Source organism: Uranotaenia lowii, chromosome 3 (assembly GCF_029784155.1).
Source record: "Uranotaenia lowii strain MFRU-FL chromosome 3, ASM2978415v1, whole genome shotgun sequence".
Taxonomy (NCBI): domain Eukaryota; kingdom Metazoa; phylum Arthropoda; class Insecta; order Diptera; family Culicidae; genus Uranotaenia; species Uranotaenia lowii.
Genome location: NC_073693.1, coordinates 216705187 through 216722880, shown reverse-complemented (window position 1 = coordinate 216722880; position 17694 = coordinate 216705187). Strand labels below are relative to the sequence as shown.

The following is a 17694-nucleotide window of genomic DNA, read 5'->3' as shown; positions in this document are numbered from 1 at the left end:
TCGCACAAGACTGACAATTAGGAACTACTAATGGCTTAAAATTGAAAATTCTTAAATAAACCATTCAACTACACGTGGTCACGAGTGGCTTGTAATCAAGTTTCGATCTTTCTAAGTAAAGCGTCTTCTAAGTGAATGCGTCTCAGATGGAATGGTCTGACTACATTTACAGTTGAAAAAGGAAGCTATTGACACTTAAAAGTCTAATTTCCTTTCGGTCCTACACTCACAAAGGCCACAAATCAGACTCTACTCGAATACTGAACTTCCTTGGAGGTGGAATTATCGGTATAAGATTCTATGCCGGACCGGCATTAACAAGATTTCTAATAACTGGCAGTGCCGTCCTAGCGCAACCATATCACATATGTCTGGAAAAAAAACCCAAATAAAACAATCTGCCACCAAGAATATTGTCGAATTATGTACCGAGTGCTGTGTGTGTATGTAAACCGGTATTAGAAAAAAAAATCATTCTTTGTTTCCAACCGACGGCATAAAATCTCCAGCCAAGAAGAGCTGTGCATGTGTATGTAAACCGGTCGACAATCGAAAACAGTTTCTAGTTTCCCATTCCCCTCTCCATTTTATCCCTTTCCCATTAAAGACTAAGGAGGATGAAAAAAAAAACACCGGCCAAACGGCATTCGACCAATGTAGTGCGTTTTTTGGTAATCGGCGATTTCAAAAGAACTATGACAATAAACTTTCATTTGTTAACCAACGTAGATTGTGCACTGGGTAAGATATCGGACTGGAAAGCGGAGCTGAGATGTTGCAGTGAATTCTTCTTCTTCTTCTTCTTCGTTTTGACGATATGGCCAGAGAATGGTACTCTATAACACCACTAACTTGACTTAGTGAATAGTGAATTCGATTCACACTATATTTTTTAGGGATGAATTATCCAATAGGATGAAAATCCCATAACACGTTTTTTTGTTTCGCTTGAATGTAGTGGTCATGCATCATTTTGCTAGGGAACTCGAGTCTTTATGCCAGTAGTGCTATTTCAAACTTTCGAAAACTTCTGTTTATTGTATACCATTGCATTCTTTGAAATTTGTAGCTTTGTACATTTTGTTGGGGTTTTCTGAAGATTCCAACAAAATTTGACCGTGCAAAGAAACATCAAAGTTTGCTGTCAGTTTTTCGATATGCTAACAAATAATTTCACTCATATTTAAATAAAATATTTAACGCATCCTTTTAAGAAAATTAATTTTTTTCTTGACATGTAAAGTGAAGAATAAACAGTTTCAATATTTTTTTTACCGTTTTTAATACCATGTTGGGACTTCTGAAAATCACATTGAAATAAAGAATATCGTTCAACAAAAAAGTTTGACCCTAATGATTACACTATAACTAACAAATTAAAATTAATATCAGCATAAAACTACAGAAAACTTGATACACTCAAAATTTTTCTTCGGAACACGTTCCTTGAGACGTCAAAGTTGAAATGTTCGGAAACCCGTTTAAAAGTTTTAAGGATGCCGATGAAAGCGCTATTAGTCCCGTAATTGTTCAGGCAAATGGAAACGTAGAGCTGCAGGTTCTGGTTTTGTAATCCTCGGAGTCGTACGCTGACGGTATGGCCTCCAACAGTTCGGGGCAGACGATTCTAGATGTGAGAAGGTCCGTGCCAACTAGAGCACGAGTAGCATTTCGGCGAGCTCGAAACGTATCTAAACCTAAGAGACGGCAGCGGTTTTCATAGCTTGGTACCTAAACCAAACGGATCTTGCCTGTTAAGCTGTCGTAGAGTGTACCGCAAAAAAGCACCGCTGGATAGCCTCGATTCTTTCAGCTCCGTTCTATTAGAAAGGGCATCAAACAGCTGAAACATACTCGAAAATAGAACGAACTATGCCACAATAAAGACTTTTCAGGCAGTATACGTCTTTGAAGTCTTTGGCCATACGAAACGAGAATCCAAGCCATCGAGAAGCTTTGTCAATAACATAGTTCGTATGAGTCTTGAACTCCAGCCGTCAGTCGAGAATAACGCCCAGATCGTTGATGCCCGGATGATGGTTTTGTCTCCGAAGATGTACGCTGCATGAAGAGGGTGCCGCTTACGGGAAAACGATATTACCGAGCATTTACTGCGATTCAAGGGCAAACAATTGACATCGCACTAGTGAACAAAAGTGGTGAATTGCTGTTGCAGAAAGTTGATGTCGTCTTGGCCGTTTATGGTGTGAAAAAGTTTCAGGTCATCGGCTTTGTGTTAACGAAGAACGAGAGTACATCATCAAAATGAATCACGAAAATGATCGGTCCCAAATGACTTCCTTGGGGCACTCCTGAAGAGGCAACGAGCTGCTTAGATAAGGATTAACCAATTCGAACGGATAACTTTCGTCCCATTAAGTAGCTCCGGAACCAATCCAGTAGGAAACCACAGAAGCCTAAACGTTCGAGCTTTGCGATTGCAATATCTTGGTTCACCTTATCGAACGCCGAAGAGAAATCTGTGTAAATGGCGTCAGTTTGAGTTTTCTTGGCAAAGCTGTCCTGCACGAACGATGTAAGACTCAGTAGGTTTGTAGTCGTGAATCGTTTAGGCGTGAACCCGTGCTGATCCTTTGGAAAAGTGATGCTTGCAAAATGAGAAAATTGGATCAAAAACAACAAGTTCAAACAGTTTGACGATCGCGTATAGTCCGGAAATTCCGCAGTAGTTGCTCATATCTCTCTTATCTCCCTTTTTAAGGACAGGAAACATGTGAGCTTCTTTCCACAATGAGGGAAAGATTGCGCAGTCTAGCGATGATTGAAAGATGTGCCTGATATTTAGGTTTCAGCAGAGATGGCGTAAAACGTTTCAAAAAAGTAGCTGGTATACCGTCCGGGCCCGTAGAAGATGCTGTCACTTTTAGGATGGCTGCATCGTCGACTAGAATACCATCCAATGATGACCCAAGGAGTGATATATTTCCGACAGCCCTGGCCAGTTGCTCCAAGGAAATTTCCCCAGTTGCGAAAATACTAGAAAATTTCTCGTCAAAATTTCACAGAATTCTGGATCAGAATTCGCTGTCGCGCTTTCAAGGAACATGTAAGACGGAAGCCTGGTTCTTTCCGTTGATTTTTTACGTGTTTCCAAAAAGATTTCGGACTGGTCTTGAAATTCCTTTGTAACCGGTTTAGGTAATTTAGGTAGCAGCGCTTACTGATTTTTTTTATAAGCAGAGTCTAGTTTGCGGTATTCTCCCTTAGTGTAAGCAGGCTTGTAAGTGGTCACCATCATTTGAACTTTTTCGGAGATATCCATAAAGTATCGTTCGTGACAATCATGGAGAGCGCAATCGTTTTATCGGAGAGCAAAAAACATGAAATTTTGATCTTTGTAGTGGTTAGTCGTTTGACTTTCATCCCTTATGCGTAAATAATCGTTCCTTATTGTTCGACCAATACATCCAAACATCACCCCGGCGCTGCAGAGCAACGGATTTTTTTTTTCCACAGGAGAGAATGAATAGAAAAGATTGCATTTGCTTATTGAGTCTGTAGGTTCTGCTGCGTTAAAGAGATAGGCGATGTCGTAAACTGTCTGGAATAATGGTCGTTTGACCATCAAATTATCGCTCTCGTGTACCAAGACACGAAATTTCGTTCGACAATCACACCAAGAAGAATGAATGTCGTTTCGTCTGATGGTAGTCGACTGATACGCAAGTGTTTGATCGCATCGTTTGATGGCACGAACAATGAAACTGATAAAAGCAGGCTGTGTGACTGTCAGAGAAAATGTCGATGGTTTACAAGTCTGAGTGTAAGGGGGTTTGTGCTTGTTGTAGTTTCGGAGTGCACGTTTCTTGGCCGTGGATAGCGAACGGTAGACAATGTGCAACATACACCCAACCTTCGTGAAATGGTCATATCACCTCTTGTCTGCAACTCCGATTCTCTACCTCCCCGTGGTGCTAGCTGGGATGCGAGCAACCTTAGCGGAGATCGGGTACCCAACCCCGGTGGATGCTTTGGTCGCATGCAGACTGAGTCAGGGGGCTTCGTACGCGTCTGTTCTACATGTCAGGGGCGGCGTGCGGAGTGCAACAACGTCCTGGTGGTGTTCGGGACCCAAAACAGCAACATCACGACGGTCCTCCTGCGAGATAGTGGGGTTAGCTGCGGGCCTTGCGAGCTCGTGACTACAAAAAAACATAAGCAACGAACAACGAACATCAAATTTCGGATGGAAATCGGCAAAGACCCACGCGACGTTTCTTGGCCGTCTTCAATCGCCGCAGGGAACCCGCAGATTTGTAGCCACCCTACGTTTCGGAACACGACGATCAATAATGTTGTTGAGAATGTTCGAAAATGTCTCAGCAGCTGCGTTTGGATCAGAAGGATCGAGCTCAACTTCCCATTCGATGGACTCAAGTACGGGAGAGATAGCATCAAAATCCACGTTCTTGAAATCTTGATAGAAGGATGCCGTTCTCTTCACGGGAGTATATACCCTTGCGGAATCGAAAGAGAGACCACTAAGGCTAGGTGATGTGGAACAGCTTTGACAAGGGGAGCGGGTGCTAAGTCAATCGTCGGAATCCTGAAACCTTCGTTCACGAAACAGAGGTCGAGCATACGTCCGTTTTCATTTTCGATATTATTTATCTGACATAAAGTCGCTGTACTCGGGGCGTCTAAGTATACACTAAAAGATGCCGAGAACGAAGAACACACAGGGTCTGGAAAAACAAAACCACTTCGAGTGGCACACCATTTTAGGCCGGGCATGTTGAAGTCGCCAATGACGAGCATGTCATCTTCAGGAGAACAAAACGAGCAGATTTTAGACAGGCAACGGGAAAAGGACTGCTAAAACCAGGTCGCCAGAACGATCAGGAGGCACGTTAACTACGCATAGATAGAGTTTCCGATCACCGAAATCAATGCGAGTCCAAAGGAGCTCTAGATCTTCCCAGGAAACGTCTTCGATAAGCAAAGCCGGGAGTTTAAATCTTACGGCAATAACACTCCACCACCAGTAGATTTTTTTCTGTTAAGGGGCTACGATCGCAACAAAACACTGCATAATCAGGGTCAACAATCTGACTGGAGAGGGCACGGTCATTAAGCAATGTTTCGGTAAAGGCAATGATATCGTAACAGGAGCACGAAGTAGCAAGCAGATAATCAATCAGGCAGGAATTGACACCACCTACACATGTTCTGGTATAAAATGCTGATAGAGTAGTCCGATTCAGATGCAGTACCGGAACGAAGTTCGCTGGAAAGGCAGATTTCATCACGCGGAGAGGAACTGTCTATGACGCTGGCAGGAAACAGCGCGACTAAGTCGAAGGGCTTCGGGGTCTCCGTAGTTCCTACTTCATTGCGTCCCGGTGCTGGAAAAGCGGAAACTGACTACGCGAAGAAGATTTTCTCGCGGTAACAGGGTACTTGCCTGTAGATGTGATCTGGAGAACCCCATCGCTTCCAACAAACTCAGGGCCAGGACAACTGATGACGCAGGTAGGAAGCAGCGCTACTGAGTCGAAGGGTTCAGGGGTCTCCCGAGGGTTCAGATCGATGCGTCCTGGTGTCGATACCCGAGAAGCAATTGAGGCACTTGTGGACGAGATGTGCTGATAGACTTCGTAGGATCTGCGGTTAGGTGAAAATTCATCACACAACGAGAATGTTCAGGGGAAAAATGAATACTTGCCTGGATGAGTAAGCTGGAGCACCTCATCGCCGCATTCGAACTCAGGGCTGGGGCGGCTGGAGACGCTGGCTGGAAACAGCGCGACTGAGTCGAGGGGCTTTGAGGCCTCCCAAGTGCCAAGTTCGTTACCTCCCAGTGGAGAAACCCCAGAAGCGTTGGCTGATGCTCCCACAGCAGGAAAACGGTCAAGAGATAAAAAGCAGAGAGCTAGGGTCTCGTCGTCGTTGTCAGTTGAAATGAGAACCATGTGATTCCAATCAACCATTAACCCTACGGCTGTGGACCCGTGCCAAAAACTATCGATGTGGTAGCTTCGACAGTTGATTGGAAGAGTTGTACCGATGGGACAGGAGTCTGAGGTCGACGGTTGAAATTTTTTGGCTGATCCACAAATTCACGGAACTGTATCCCCGTGGGCCAGGTCGTTGTGTTCAGTTCGGCATCTTTGAACGAAGGATCGAATCCGATTTTAAAAGAAACAAATCTTCTAGTGGAGCCATCGTTTCACTTCCACTAGTGAGGTTATGTCCAAGCAACGAGAAACTATTTTGTTGACATCTTCATCGGTAATTTGCTAGATACAGCCAAAACGGCGACGCTTGATATTTGGTGACGGATATGATTGTAGAATCCCTTTCAGTGGTGGAAACAAAGAAGCAGCCATTGGTGGGTACTGCTTCGAAGCCATATCATCGACTTTTTTAGGCAAAATGTCGAGCTGATGCGTTAGCTTGTCGAAAACAATATCGGGGTAATCGGTTTTTGGAGAGGTGCGGTCGATCAAGTCGTCTACATAAAGGGTGATACGGTCAAAATTTGGTCAAGGGAAAACGCGTGTAAATCGGTGAAATCGTTTATTTAAAAAATCAAATTAAATTTCTTTTTCAAGTTTAATTAGTATAAAATTCAGGAAAAATATTAAGTTAGGCTTCCGCTTTTCCAAATCCGAATTGCCGGGCCTTACACTTAACCCCTGCCGTCAGATTTTGTACAGCCACCTTGTCCACCTTCTTCGCCGCAGAAAGCCAGTTTGCCTTGAACTGCTGCTCGTCCTTAGCAGTTTTTTTGGTCTTCTTTAGGTTCCGCTTGACAATAGCCCAGTATTTCTCAATTGGGCGGAGCTCTGGCGTGTTGGGAGGGTTCTTGTCCTTGTGAACCACCTGCACGTTGTTGGCGGCGTACCACTCCATGGCCTTTTTACCGTAATGGCAAGATGCCAAATTCGGCTAAAACAGTACGGAACAACCGTATTTCTTCAGCAAAGGCAGCAGACGTTTATTCAAACACTCTTTCACGTAAATTTCTTGATTGACAGTCCCGGAAGCTATGAAAATGCTGCTTTTCAAGCCACAGGTACAGATGGCTTGCCAAACCAGATATTTCTTCGCGAACTTTGACAGTTTCATGTGCTTGAAAATATTTGCTTCTTTTCCCCTTCCTTTTGCCGTATTAAACTCCTGTCCCGGAAGCTGCTTGTAGTCGGCTTTGGCGTAGGTTTCGTCGTCCATTACCACGCAGTCAAACTTCGTCAGCATCGTCGTGTACAGCCTCCGGGATCGCGCTTTGGCCGTCGTATTTTGTTTATCATCGCAATTTGGAGTCACTACTGTGCAGACCTGTTCGGAGCTCCGAAGCTCAGATGCAAAACCGGTGATGAATGAGGGATGTTCAGGTTTTTGAAATGCAAAATAGAAAGAAATACGTCAAGTTGATATTGACCAAATTTTGACCGTATCACCCTTTAGCAGTGAATACTTCGACCGTTTAACTCCGTACGACAGGGGTACAGATAAACATAAACTTACCCTGTGTAAACAGCTCCCTGTTGAGCCGAATGTTGAATCTACAACATTGCTGGCTGATGTGAAAGAAATTCCCACAGAATCCGCAACCTAGGGGCTCGAGGTCATTGATCGCTAATTGGCACTCTCCACAATGCTTTTTATCCTTCATGTTGGTCATTATGTCGAAAAGGCAAGATGCCTCTACATTTTGATATCTAGCTAAAAAAAAACAGAAACCCAAAAAAGGTTTGTATGACAAAAAAAGATTTTGATTTCATGTAATTCAATGGTGTAGTAACGTTTGTAGTAATCGTGAAATCTTGGTGAAAGATCTTGCGTTCCCATTTTTCCTGGGTCTAGGCTCTAAAACTAAAAGTAAAACACACGTTAGGCCTAAGCAGTTATGCAAACAGCTGTAACTTACTTTTTCCCAGTGAAATTTAAAAAAAAGTTAATTCTTAGCTTTAGCGAAATTTTATGGCGATTATTGATGCAACTGTGGAAAAGAAAATTTAAAAAAAATCTTTAAATTCTTTCGAAATCTGTAACTAAGATCCATATCTAGATGACTGAGGTTAAATCACAAGGAATCTCGACCAATTTATTATTTTCTTTAAATTTTATTGAAGATTCTCCCAGTTTTTTTTTAAACTTCTGGGAGGAGGCAAAGAAACTAAAAACGCTACGACTTTAAATCTTCGCTCGCTGTAAAGATTTTGATTCACTTCGTTGTGTCTGTCATCGCCCTCTTTCTTATTAATGAGCACCATTATTTTTGGAATAGACAATTAATTTACCCCCATCCAACGATTAATATAAGTTTATTACGGCTTTTTGGGCGTTCTTCTCATGTTTCGGGCAGCAACGTTACCGTCGATTTTTGGTTAGGTTTTGTTAAAAATATCTTCAAATTGGTTTGGTGGATTTTTTCTCTTAGGAGTTTCTGAATTGTGTAACCAAGTGTTTTCTGATGGAAATTTCCTGAAACAAATTTATGGCATTCGATTGACTTCTGACTTCTTATTTCAAAAGCGAATTCCGAATTGAGGGCCTTTGATACAGTAAAATGCTATAAGTAGTTATTTAGATTTCTGCGCGCATTATCTCGAGTTCAAACAGACGTGAAATGTAAGATTGTTACCTCGAAAATTTAATATCTACTATTTTCATACTTTTAAAGCGTTCTGATACTAAAATGTAAAATTACGCATATCACGTTTTTTTGTGTTGTTTCCTAGAGTACCAACTGTTAATTTTGGAAAATTTAGATTGATATCCGATGGGAAAGTCTGAAGTGTTGCACAAACCAATAAATAACGAAATTGCTCTCACGATCAAAGCAGCGCTGCTCTTCACGAGTACGCGCGTGTTTCAGCGATTCGCAAACGAACGCCGCGGCTGATATGTACATGAATTAATTAATTCGATCCACAGGTCGGCAATTTCGTTTCCAATCACCCCCACCCACTCAAGTCTATCGATGATTTCGCTGAGTCGGGGGATGTCTGTCTAGACAACCGGCTTCTGCAAAGCTTATCATTTTTCACTCGACATGCTGTTGGACGGCATGGTGGATCACCCAGCACAACATGTGAAACTGCAAGTTCAGCTGGCGAACCCGTGCTAAACCAAACAACGATAATGAACCTGATATTCACACATTTTGTATAGGTACCTTCTACCATATAAGTTGGTGTACAGAACAAGCTACTCCTGGCAGCTTGAAGAACACTCGACCGGGGAACGTGCTCATTTTTTGCGAACTCGTTGGCTGACAGGCTGCCGCACCTTCCCACGATAACAGATGACGTCTCACGGTAACCTATTTTCTTGGAGAAGGGAGTCCATTATTGGAAACAAAGTCAATCATTTTTGGATAGTTTGTGGGATCCAACTAGGCTAGAGCATTTTTTTATCATGTTTGAGCTCCACAAAACAATGGGCACTTTGGGCCACGTGGGCGTTAGCGAGTCATTCGAAATTATACAGCGCAACTAACGGTTTGTTACGAGGCGGATCAACGAATGGAATGAACTGGTTTGGAAATTCCAGAAGTTGGCGTCATGAATTGCTCAGTTGTGCACGGAGTTTCGATTATGGTCAAAACTTTGAAGAGTACGTACTTCGAGAGACCGTTTGTTTGCGAATTATCAATTTCAAATCTATTTTCTGCCCAACCAGCGGACGTAGAAGGTAAACGGGTAAACCGCCAACACGGTTCGGCACCCTTTTCCCAGCTCAAACTCAAGAATCACGTTGCTGACAGCAGGACTTTTTTGCCGCCGGGGAGCATCACATTTGCATATCTTTACTTCCTTTTTTCACACAAAATCTACACACTACAGAGCCGAGTGGACTCACGTGGTTGAACCAACTTTGAGCGCTCGTCGTCAACGTCAAATCATTTATTAATCATCCGAAGGGGAAAACACGCATTGACTGACTGTTGATCGGAGCGGTGGGAAAAACGTGGCGAAGCGATTTTTCACCAGTAACTTTAGAAGATAAAGTTATGCTCGCCATTCACATATGAAGTTAACCACTGAAGTTTTTCATCGATAATAATTAATCAGTTACCAATAAGAAACAACGTCGGCGCTGCTGTCGTTTGGTGGATACATTGTTGATACTGTGGAGCAAATAAAGATAAATGTGCCGTTTTAATGCGCTTGGGATAAACCATTATCGTAAAACGCCGCGAATAGTTAGTATCGACACCTGTTGCTAACGGATGGCAGCTAAGGGATGCTCGCCTAGCGAATATTGATGTATCGATTTGTTCGTAACGATTTTTCGCATGTCTTGATAATGTATTATATGAATAATATACCTCTCAGGGTTGCTTGACAAAAACTATGAAATTAATAAATAGTTTTTTTTTACTTGAAGGGAATTGAATTTAAGGATCAAAATACAGGAAAATGGCGATTATTTGTAAAGACAAAATAAGTGTTAATGAAGTTTTGATAATTATTTTATTCACAAGGCTAATCTTAGTCATTCTTAAATGTTTCACAGCAGCTTTCGAAGATTTTTTACATATTGATGAAAATATGATGAACATTGAATCCAAGCAATCGAAAGTTTCTCTTTAATTCATCCACGGTACGTTGGTTGAATTAAAGGGAATCTTTCGATTACCGTATACTGTAAGCTTTGATCACCTTTTTAATTAATTTTCGAATATTTTGGAAGTGGTTGCTTATTTGTAACACTAATTTTTGTTTCAATACTTTCTGAGGTAAGGAGTATAAAGCATGATCATTGATAGCATAATGTTCAAACGACATTAGTGACAATAACTTAAGGGGGAGGGGGTAGGGTCTAACACTTTCAAAAATCGATTTTTTTATTTTTTTATTTTCTTATTGTAAAACATTTCAAGAATGTTGTGTCAAATTTTCAAGTCAATTGAAGAAAAACTGTAGAAATTATAGGCCTTTATCTCCTCCTATCTAATACTGCAAGAAAGCAAGAGCAGAAACTTCAAACGCGTTTTTCTCGAAAGCACTTTTTTAAAGTCCGTGGACATCGTCATTTGAAAACTACTTATCCGATTCTTTTCAAATTTGGAACATATTTTCTACATATAAAATACCAGACCCCAACGTTTTTCTTTTTCATTTTTTTTACTTTGGGGAGATTTTACAGATAAAAAATGGCGGATTTTTTCGTGAAAAATCGTAGTTTTTACTTCAAACAGCCACAAAAATTTCATAAAAAAAATTTTAAGTTAAATAAAAACGTTGGGGTCCAGAAAAACATCTATTAAAAATATTTTGCTCTGATTTTTTGACTTCAGATGGTTCTGTGCTGAGATACAGTGTCCACCGCAAATCCTGTTTTCTAAAAGGCATCCTCGAAAATGCTCCGTCACCGGCTCATTTTTCAATATTTTTCTGCGAAAAAATTACTAAATGTTCTTTTAACAATTCTTTGTATAATGCAAAAAATTTGAATACATTTGTTTGAACGATAGCTCTAGAAAAAAATCGTGAAAATGGTGTTTTTTTTTACCCGTTAGACCCTACCCCCCCCCCCCCCCCCCCTTAATGTTTGTTACAAAACCAGATTTCATGTTTTGGGGTAACTTTGATCACTATGGTTTTAACGTATCTCAACACCTTCAAAATTATTGTTTGATGCCAATTAGCACAGCAGGCTTAAAACTTCAATAACAGTATTTTTTTGTTTGGACTCAACTGAATTTTTGAACTTTTTTTTCAAAAACAAATATACTCAAACCATGGACAATGGTCGCTGCATACATTTAGGGGCAAAAATTATAAAGATTTCTAAATATTTTTGGCCTCAAAAACAAATGAAATTTTACCATTAAGCAATTCCAAGGTCTTCCCACTGTTCCTATGTTCTTTTTTGTTTAAACTTAACCATTTCATAGGGTTTTTAGCCATTTCCCAGATAACCAGAAATCGTAAAGCAGTGTTCATTTTCGATTGTATATGCATCCAGTTTAAATTGGAATTGTACGAACATCATGTTGTAGCTAAACCAAGTTATGTTTTATCGTTTATGGTTTGTATAGTTCATTAAATACGATAACATTTTGTTAATCGTATAGAAAGATCAATAAAGTTGTTTTGAATTGCAGTAGAATTGTGTAAAGCTCAATATTATATCCTACTGTACAATTACGCAATCTTTCATGCTTGCGATCTATGATGACATATTATTTCCATTCAAGGTTGTACAGTAATTGTGAGAAAATCGTATAGTGGAATTTAAACAATCTATTCATACATGTCATTCAAAGTCGCTTATTGAGATAAACTTAATCGGCAAATAATTGATAATAATGCAGTTCCTATGCTTAGTAATATCGTAATCATCTTATGACAACAATTGCAAAAATTGGAAATCATTGACGAATTTTGTTTCAAACATGAAGGCAGTTTTAATTAAGAAAAAAAAATAAAAATAAAAAAGTGGCATATACAGTCGGCGTTTGCAAAAACACAGCCGACGCTTAAAAAAATCCGGTTCGGTGATACACGATTCCAGATAACCGGAAATCGTGAAGTAGTGTTCATTGTAGATTGTATAAGCATCCAGTTTAGATTGGAATTTTATAAACATCATGTTGTAGCTAAAAAAAGTTATATTATATCGTTTATGGTTTGTATAGTTTACTAGCAGACCCGGTAAACTTCGTTTTACCATGTTAAACTTGACGTCCATTTTTCATTTTTTTCGCTGTTTGACTTTAAAAAGCATCAAATTTTGATTGTTAATCGTCTCGCTTTCGTGGACATGTCCTAGTTTTTTTTACATATCCTTCTTTTCCGTTTACTCGAATTATCCCGCTTAATTCTATCGGAATCAAACCTAAGAATTTCAACTCAATTCTACGGGTCTTTACATAAATTATCAAAACATTACCTTCAGTCAATCTTACGTGCATCTTATACATGAATACTTTTCATTTACTTTTCTTTGATTCGTATGCTTTGAATATTCCCGAATGGTATCGGGTATCAGCTTCCCGTTGCAAAATTGATTTTTTCAGCACTCAACGTAACCATCAAACTTGGCAAGACTCATGCTTAAAAAAATCCACTCTTTGTTACTTGCTCCATTAATAACTATATGTTGATAATATCTATGTTTCATATATTAAATACCATTTAGTTGATTTACTCCGCATTGCTCGATCACTTTAAGGTTGAAATCGAACTCAAAAGGTTCTCAATAATTGAAATTAATGCATATGATTCTTCATGGAAACAGAATTTTAAATATCGGGACCATTTTTGGAGTATTTGCCCAATATTCTACCTTTCGCAGCACTTTCAGCTCCCGAGTAACTTTGGATGGTATACTTTTTAAAACTGCAGAAATAAAAAAAAACGTTAGAGATGATTCTTTACTGACCATTTTCAAGCAGCAGTGTAAATTAATATCCATATGTTCATCAAAACCATGTCCAAAAAAAGTTCGCCGTTTTACTATTTGTTTAAGCAAAAAAAATTCTTTGAACATTTACCCAATTTATCAAGAAAACGATCAGTTTTGAATTGGGGAAAAATGTGTTTAGATTTTTTACTTCAACCGAATTACAGCATTTTTATTTGGATTTTTATCCCAATGGACATATCTGCCAATTTAAACCATTGTTTTTAAAGATTTTTACTGAAGCATTGGGGTGCTCTGATTTAAAAATTTCCTGAACAATGTTGGAGGTGATCTGCTTTTTTATTAAAGATTATGTGATATTTTCAAGATTCAATAACATTTGATTGAAATGCAAGTTTTTAAAAATTAAAAAGACTGAAAAGAGCTAACCTGTAAAGGCTACGATGATTTCATGAGTTCATTCGTTTTCTCTGGAAGTTTTCATGTAGGTAAATATACCTCGAGATCTTTGAAAACATTAAAGTGTCTTTCGGCTATCATCACAGTTCAACTTTCATATTCCTTCAAAAAGAAATATCTAAGTATACATTTGTCCCATTTATTGATGCAAGTTGAAACACTTTATTCTTTTTCAGATGCGTCAGTGTAAAGACTTAAAAATGAATTAAATATTTGTTCCTGTTTGTCTTTTTTATCAACTTTCATTGATATATCTGCAGTTTTTCTCCAGAATGAAATAATGCTTGGTACTTCAATTGCACTGAATACTGTTTTATCATAAGACCTTCATTTACAAAGACATTTAAAAATTTTGAATATCCGCTTTGGATTCAACACTCGGGATACCCTTTCTGACCTTTTTGGAGAAAAAAATTCCTCAAAGGTATATGTGTAATAGCTAAAAGGCGCGTTGCCACTTGTTTCACCGTGTGAAATGACAGGAGTTAATGTTATTTTCGGCACTTTCAGGTCATAATATAAACTTATCAAAAAAAATTCTGCTTCTGCTATCAAAAAAATAATGTTTCTGGAATATCAATCACAAATAAAGCGGATCCAAAGTCTCGTCTTTGTAGCCAAAATATAGTAAACAAAAACAAACGTTTATGTTAAGTACGTACTTGAATTCTGTGTTAACAAACAGTGAATCTGTAAACAGTTTTTCGGTGAATGATTTGACAAAAAGTTGAGTTTTTTAGTCCGATTTTTTATTTGGGCTCAACCATTTATAGATGAAGAAATAATGTATACTTTTTTGTAAATGTTGAACGTTTGCACTTGTTCTAAATTAAAGCCTCTAATGTATGTTTTAACTGAAAATTCTTCTTATTTTATTGATAACTTTCACTAAAGCTTGCAAAAAATAAAAAAAAAATCATTGCATTAGACCTTAAAATAAACTTCAATCGTGTATAATCCTTTTTGAAGGACAGGCGCTTGTTCAGTTCAAGTGTCTGTTCATCTTCAACAGATTTTGTTGTTGTTCTGTAAATTTAAAAGCACTTCATATATCTTCAGTTGAGCACATTTGTACATGTTCAAAAAATGATTCTAGGGGTATTGGATTATAAAATTGTATGTAAATTTTCCCACTTTAATTTTTTTAAATGTCCGCAGAGAGTCATACCATTATTTTATATGCATCAGTACTAAATTCATATTTTTCAGACAACAATTTCTTCTCAACTTAAAATAGTTTCATTTTTTTAAATCGTTTAAATGGTTTTGATTTGATCGGAAAAATATCAATCTAGGTGTCATGCCTTACTATGTGCTGTACAAATGATGTAGGCACCGAGTAGAAAAAAAACACATCTAGGCTTCATATCGCCACCACATGCATCGAAATTATGCTTGGTTTAAAAATGCGCGCCCAAATATTTCAACTAATCAGTATGCTACGCCTTGGTAACCATCCTTTCTCGATGTTTGCTGGCGACGCCTCGGCCTTGGAGATGAAAAACAAACCGCCCGCCCGGCGCTCAAAAGAAAGAAAATCTCGAAAAAATTGAAGGCCATGACTTTAATTTGATACAATTTATTACAAATTCAATGATTACGGACAATTTATGCGACTTTTTGCTATTTTTATTCGATATAAACCGATTCGCATGCCAACAGAATATTCTAAAAATAATTTCATTCGAATCGTTTCGGTAATTTCGGAGGAGTAGTACTACAAACACCGTTACAAGAGAATTTTATATAATAGATTATATATGGTAATATTTTGTTAATCGTATAGAAAGATCACTAAAGTGTGGTAGATAGATGCTAGAGAATGGAATCATGAACAGACTTAACATTCCTTGTTGGTAATGCTTTGAACGACGCATACTTGGACAACGGTTGAATATGTAGCAATGAACTGTGGCAAAGAAATACTACTGCAATAGCGCGTTTGATTCAATTTATGATTGGCGGAATGTATATTGTTTGTAGTAGTAAGCTTGAAGAAACAGCACAATGTATCACTACTACATCAATAAAGCGTGCATGAGAAATTTGGTGGGAGTTGGATGACGGTTGGTCGAGTCAGTCTTTGAACTAGTTTTAGACCGAAGTGATGTGTTCTCCATCCGTGAATTCCAAAGATTAAAATTTGGAATTGCAGCTACGACAATGGCGTGGTTTACGCTCCCTGGAACAACGTATCCTAAATAAGGATGGAAACTTCAAAACAAAAGGGTGAGTATAAAGTGAATTTGAGAACGATGAATTTGAGAACGATGGCAGTGAAGATAATTTTATGTTATTTTGTGGCTTCATATTGTGATTGGGTGGCAGTACCCAGAGATAAGAAATAAAAATTGCTGGGTGGCAGTACCTGAGCAAAAAAAAAAAATAAAAAAATAATGGGTGGCAGGACCCAAGAATGAACATGGAAAATGCTGGGTGGCAGTACTCAGGCATGAATAAAATGATAGGGTGACAGAACCCTAAATAAACAAAAAATGTTGGGTGGCAGTACCCAGACGAAAAACAATGGGGTGACAGTACCCTGAAATTAAAATAAAAAGTTGGATTGAGATGAAAATTTTCATATAGGAGTTTTGAGTGATGCTGTATTGCATTCAGGTTTCAAATTTTGGGTCAGGGGTTGGCAAAAGGAGTCATCCATATTGTTTGTTCACTGTTTTTGCGATATTGTCTTGATTATGCATAGTATTGTCATTTGGCTGGTAAATGGTGGATAATGTGCAACACGAGACCCCATAGCGGTCATATCACCTCATATTCGCAACCCCTATCTCTACCTATTTGGTGGGAGTTGGATGACGGTTGGTCGAGTCAGTCTTTGAACTAGTTTTAGACCGAAGTGATGTGTTCTCCATCCGTGAATTCCAAAGTTTAAAATTTGGAATTGCAGCTACGACATTCCTCTCGAAGAGTTTCGTGTCCCGAAGATTCCTATTAACAGTTACTATGATATTCATTTCAATGCTTCACCCATAAAGCGCTTTCATTAAAAAAAATCCGAAAATTAACTATTTCATGTTAATACAGTGACCGAAACAAGAATAGTATCACTATGTGTTTTGCTTGTTTTACTACTTACTTTGCTTATTTAATGTTCTCGCGCCGATCTTCCGATGAACATGGACTTGGTAAAAGACCTACATTGTTGACGATCCGGATCCATCGTCTTCAAGAATTTCGCCAACAGTTCGTACTTCGGCGGCTAGGCTTCTCCGCCACGAGCTTTTGGGCCTGCCTCTTCATCGATGCCCATCTGGATTCCAGTCAAGCGCCTTTCTGCAAATCTCGTTTTCATCTCATAGCAGCGTGTGCCCAATCCATCTCCACTTACGTTCCCGAATCTCGATTTCTAGCGCCTTTTGATAACACCGGCGATGAAGTTCCACGTTTGAGATCCAGTTGCCAGACCACCAAGCGCGGATGATGTTCCGCAGGCAACGATTCACAAAAAATGCACCAAGTTTCGTACCCGTACAGCAATACGGATATGACGTTTGAGTTGAAGATACGGATTTTCGTTCGTAGAGAGATCTGGAGTAAGTTCCGGGTGTTTCGGAGACTCGCAAACTCAAATCTGGCCTTTCTGATCCGGGTTTCGATGTATTTCTTGGTACCACCATCAGGCGTAATCTGGCTACCACACAGAAAAAATTATTTGCCGTAAAATTACGGCAAATATCCTGTAACAAAAAGGAGCAGGACATTTACCGTAATATTACAGGTCACAAAAAAATCACGTGTCAATTATTTTTACGTGAACAACATTTTTTACAGGCTATTTGGAAATTACAGTGCTTTAAAAGCTTATGTCCTGTACTTCTTAGTTTGATATATTTAGCGGGTTTTTCGAACTTTAAAAATTAAATTTAT

General features: G+C 39.0%; 1 protein-coding gene across 3 annotated transcripts in view; it reads left to right on the top strand.

Annotated features, from left to right (window-relative positions):
• LOC129757933 (uncharacterized) overlaps positions 1-17694 on the top strand; it is a 209106-nt gene that overhangs the window by 131297 nt on the left and 60115 nt on the right. The window lies entirely within an intron of this gene.